Source organism: Nicotiana tabacum, chromosome 17 (genome assembly GCF_000715075.1).
Source record: "Nicotiana tabacum cultivar K326 chromosome 17, ASM71507v2, whole genome shotgun sequence".
In the NCBI taxonomy this organism is placed as follows: Eukaryota; Viridiplantae; Streptophyta; class Magnoliopsida; order Solanales; family Solanaceae; genus Nicotiana; species Nicotiana tabacum.
In genome coordinates this window covers 18084809-18090808 of record NC_134096.1, presented here as the reverse complement: position 1 = coordinate 18090808, position 6000 = coordinate 18084809, and positions in this window count along the sequence as shown.

The following is a 6000-nucleotide window of genomic DNA, read 5'->3' as shown; positions in this document are numbered from 1 at the left end:
TGGTGACTCCAACGTGATTACCAGAAGGAAAAGTTAGACCCCCGGAGTAATAGAAATCAGTGTGGGCTAGTGAATAAGATAAACTAAACATGAATTAGGGACAGAAGGATTTTATAATAATCGGCATCGTGAGAATTTCAGAGATAGTGTTTCGGTATTAATAGAATGGACAACAAAACAATAACCTTTAAAGTTCATTCAGGAAGATGCTTCCCTAAAGCAAGCACTGTGAGCAGAGTTAAGTTTAAGGGACTAAGTGTGAAACTTACACTAGGTGTCACCCTCGTGAGTAAGAAATTTTGTAATCCTTGATATAGAAGGATTACCGCAAGGCAAGTAAGAGTCAGTGAATATGTGAAAAGGCGCCAAAGATGAAGAGAGGGGGAACGATGGTGTTATATGGTATTAAGTAGGCGTTTTATGGTTCAGGGAACTATGGAACAGTAAAGGAAGAATATGATAAAAATGAAAAAGGGATGAGATTTCACTTATTCAAATCCCACATATAGGTCACGACTCCAGAACATTACGTAAGCATGATGGGAGGGAGGGGCAGTAAAGGTTTCTGACTAGGATGTTATTGATAAATAAGTACGAATGAATACTTGATATATAAGGAGCCAGTGCGAGAGGTAAGTTAATACAAAGGACATATCCCAAGATAGATTATGCGGAATATAGATATGAGAATGAACCAACGAGTAGTTAGTAGTTGATTCAGGAAGAGCCTAGTTATGGCTAGACAAGAGGATACAAACAAATTAGCAGATCGTGCAAGATAAACATAGTGAAACCCAATATAGTGAATTTAATCTCGCAGTTACAACATTGTAATCCTTCAGAAATATTCAGATAGGAGTTGGGGTAGTTAAAGGTATCGTATTGGTGTTACAAAAATAAAAGAGAGTGCCACTCGGAAGACAGTCAAAATATCAGTTCAGAATCAACCCTACAAACACAAGGGCGTGGAGGTAAGTAATTAAGGATAATTATAGGCGAGGAAGAACATCAAAAAAATTCGACGAGTATATGATATAATAAGCTCGCAGCTTTACAAGAGTCAGAGAAGTCTAAGACTAGGAGCATTTAGAAGTGATGGAATGTTGCCATGGTAGTAGAATAATGGTGTAATTGTGAAAGACAAGAGGATGACATTTAGACATTTGATTGAGTAATGATCTAAAGAAAAGGGATTTCATGAATTGCACGAGATTAAAATACCCCCATAAGATGAATCATATTGGGATGCTATGAAATACAGTTATTGAAGTTGATCAGGCAAATCACTTCAAATGTTCCTCGATGCGACGTGAGCCCTAGTGACAATGTATTACGTAAGAGGTTTCAAGTTATCAGTGGTAGATTGTAGATCAACATTGAGGTGAATCAACAATGGATGGATAAAAGTTACAAAGTATGAGATCAGATTAGGCCGCCATTCTTAAGATGAACAGTAATGAGGAAGCATTAAAGGACTTAGATTTATACATATAGGATAAGCAACAAGAGTAACCTGAAGTTTGGTAGCAGGCCTCAGTAACAATAAACCGAAGTAAGTGTTATGGTATATTATGACCTACTTAGATGTAGTAAAGCCATAGACGCCCAGAGGGACAGCTTGTCATAATTCTGTATATGTTCACAAAGTGAGGCCTAGAGATTGGTTAAAAGCTGGATGAAAAATGAGAGAAGAGTCGCATAGGCGCACATACAAGAACAAAGTCATACAAACTGCATGATAGAAGGTAGAAATAGTTACGAGATTGGAAGAATTCCGACCGCAAGTCATGGTGTGAGAAAGAGGCCCAAAGGGGGGAATGCCCTAGCCTTTTGATTTATTCACAGAATAGTTTCCTAGATGGCAAGGAGAGTATTAAAGTATTTAAAAGAGCTATAGGTTATGAGAATTATAAGTACATTGGTAAACATTCGAGGACAAGTGTTCCAAAGGGGGGAACATATTACACGCCATGTTTTCGTACGTGAAAGTACACCGTAAGTCAATTGATGTAAGCTCGGAAATGAGATTCTCTTTGAAAGTATATTAAGTGATCTAATGATATTACATCCCGTATTTTCGTTCTACATACAAACGACTAGGTTGAGGACGAATGCTCTTAAACGTGAGAAAGGAGATTTTGGACAAATAAAAATGAGCTGCTTGCTTACCCGATGTGCCTGCTTCACCAACTTTATTTTTGTCCTACTTGCTTGAGCTACTCGACACATGTCTAAATTATTTAATGAGGAAGAGACACATGTTTCAAACTGGAAAAGGGACCAATATGAATCACCTACTTGATTAAGTAGGTGACAAGTAGGTGCATCACCTACTTAGATCTTGTGGATCAAAATAAAAGGGAATGGAAAACGATAGAGATGGGCAAGTCTTGGGGCAGCCCTAGACCCATCTTCCCAAGCCCATTAGTGGAGCCATATAAACATAGATATATCTCAATTTTACTTAGAAAACAATTCATAATCCCTCTCTCTAATGAAATGTGAAGGAGCTCCAAAATATCAGCCCAAGATCTCTCTCAAAGTTATCCTAGGGTTCAAGACCAAATCCATAAGTTAGTAAGGTGATTTCTCCCTGTGTGTGTGTTTGTTTGTTGACATTCTCGACATGTTGGTCTTGTTTGTGGATTTGAGGAAAATGAAAAGAATAAGGGGAGGTGATGTCCAAAATTTCGTAGATGAGCTAGTCTCTCATTGTTGTTGAGTTCTAGCTTCCGTAAGATAAAAAATGGTCCCTTATTGTTTGTTGTAGATTGAAGTACTAACAGGCTGAATCGACGTCGTGTGGTTAGGTAAACGACAAAGGTATGTTAAGGCTATCCCTTCTTTTCTTTTGGCGTGGTCCATATGATACAAACAAAATGACCAAACGCGCAACTTTCACAAATGACACTATTTTTAAAAGTACTAGGAGTTCCTATGTTCTTGATTCCCCATGTGTCCTATTATTCTATTGTATGTTCATGGGTCTCAGAAAATACGTAAGTTGATAAAGTTTATTTCATGATATTACTCGAAGGCATAATGATTTTATGACATTTCGAGAGATCTTATTGACTTACTTCTCATGCATTGCATTCATTTATACATGTACATTGAACCATAACCAGATGGCGATATATACGCGTATATTATATGTATATGGGGTATAGGGAAAGGTTATGACGTTATATACATATCACCACCTGATCAGCTGGTATACATTGATGATTTCGCCCACAGAGGCCGAGATGATTTGATGGGATGCCCTCAGAGACTTGATGATGTTATGTACTCATATACCTATGCATGGTATGATATTTACACGCATATGCATGACATTCTAAATGTTTCATGATTCACAGAGATATTCAGACTTACATGTTGAGTTCTTTACATCATGTTTCTTTTATGCCTTACATACTCGGTACTTTATTTGTACTGGCATCCCTTTTTCTTGGAGACGCTGCGTTTCATGCCTGCATGTCCCGATAGATAGGTTGACAGTCCTCCTAGTAGGCTATCAACTCAGTCGAAGGTGTTGGTCACTCCACTTGCTCCGGAGTTGCCTATTTGGTCAGTATGATTTGGACATGTATTGATTGGTATAGCGGGGCCCTGTCCCTACCTTTATGACGTTTATGTACTCTTAGAGTCTTGTAGACAGATGTCATGTATATGGATACTTGTATGGATTTATTGGCCTATGTTTTGAGTGTACAAATGATCATGTCAACCTTATTGGCTCATATGTCATGTGTATAAGTTTCTATATCATGTTGGGTCACCCTATGTCTAGTATTCCCTTATGTTTTATTTCATTTATCTCGTGATGGCGCTTCTGGCCTATTTACATATTGATGGTGTGATAAGAAAGATATGTTACATTGGTACTCGGTTGAGTAAGGCACAGGGTGCCCGTCATGTCCATCCGATTTAGGTCGTGACAGAATCAAGAAGGGAAGTGCTCCTAACAGCTCTGTAGTCTCTCAAAGATAAGTACAGATGTATCTGTACCGATCTGCAAGACTTTACTAGACTCGTGAAACTCAAGTGAACCTAGAGTTATGATACCAAGTTGTCACGACCCAAAACCCATTATAGGTCGTGATGGCACCCAATGTCGCTGTTAGGCAAGCCAACGGTGCACTACCACGTTAATTGTTCATTTTATTACTTTCAAAATCATAAATTTTATCAAGCAAGAAAATTTATACCTTTAAAATCACGGGTACATACATAATTAGTAATGCATAAAAATATAAGGTGATAATAATATGTAAATCTGTAAGTATCAACTAGAATATCCCAAAACCCAGTGTCATAAGTGCATGAGCATTTTCTAAGGAGTACAATAATAATAATACATATGTTTGAAATTTAAATAAGATTTGATAAAGTAAATAGTATGATAGAGACTCTGTGGACTGCAATACGTAGCCTGGAATGCACCTCATCATAAATTTTCCTTAGCAGTTGCGCCAACGTGCCAAGAAGACCACCAAATGAACCTGTCAGATCCTACACATTTTGTGCAGAAGTGTAGCGTGCGTACGTAAATCAATGCGTACCTAGTAAGTATCTAGCCTAACCCCACAGAAGTAGTGACGAGGGGTCGACATCGACACTTACTAGTGGTCCAATAAATCAATATGATAATTCACAACTAGATATGAATCACAACAGTAGTAGTAAAGTAAAAACCGTGACTAACATAATCTTTCATAGTTTCTTTTAACGATATAAATTTCTCAATCTCATATCCTATCTCAACAGCTCAGAAAATATCAAGTGCCAATATCAAACGGATAATGAATACCATATAAAATGTCAGGCATCAGTGGAAGGAAAATCTCGTGAATATTCAGACTGTTAGTGATATAGCGCACGATAATGCCGAGGTCGTACAGCGTGATCCAAAGTGGTGTGTACACTGCCGAGGGTCGATCGCTACGAATCAGAGATGCATCTCAATATACTGCAGAGGCGTTCAGCCCGCTCCACAAGAAAAAAAGGAACTTATCGAATTACGAGATACGTGCTTACAATACAAGTATAGGAGCATAAAGTGAGTACAATCTTTTCCGTTTCTCAAATAATTTTCCAACAACTCAAGGTGATAAATCTAGGTATATATATATATATATATATATGTGTGTGTGTGTGTGTGTGTGTATGTATTTCTAAATCAATTTCAATTATAAATTCAATTAATTAAGCTAGCAAATAGAGTTCAACTAATTTAAAAATTACATGATAGAATCTTGAGCTACGTACGGACTCTCATCACCTCGTACGTACGTAGCGCCCACAACTAGCAGCACATAATAATCACATCACCTAAGGCGTAGTTTCCTCATCACAAGGTTAGATAGGAGACATACCTCGCTCTGAAGTTCCACAACTGGCTCCAACGCCTCTCTAACACCTCAAACCGATGACCATCACTGAAACTAGGCAAACAACATGCAAACCAATAACAATATACTCCAACACTCATAACTAATCAATTTATAACAAGTTCCAACTCCGCTTGCAAAGACAACAAAGTCAACTCTCGAGCCCACGTGCCCGGATTTCGAACATTACTGGAAATAAACATTACCCATAACACCACGAACCCAAATATATCATTTATTCTTAATTTCATGACCAATTTAGTGGTAAGAATCCAAAAATACCAATTCTAGGTCTTCAACAAAAAATCTCATATTTTTCACTTAAATTCTTGAATTTACAAGCCTAAATTCGTATATTTAACCCACAACATATATAAATAACCTACCTCATGATTTATGATGAAAGTGGCGCTCCACAATCACTCCAAAGGCGGCTCCCATTGAAGAAAATGAGATGAAAATGAGCCAAATCCCGCTCTAAAACAATTCTGCCCAAGCCCGTCCTTCATCGTGTTCATGTTCCCATGGTCACGTTCGTGAAGGCCTAACAGTCCACAATATCACGTTCACATCCAATCCCACACCGTTGAACTTCCACGTTCAC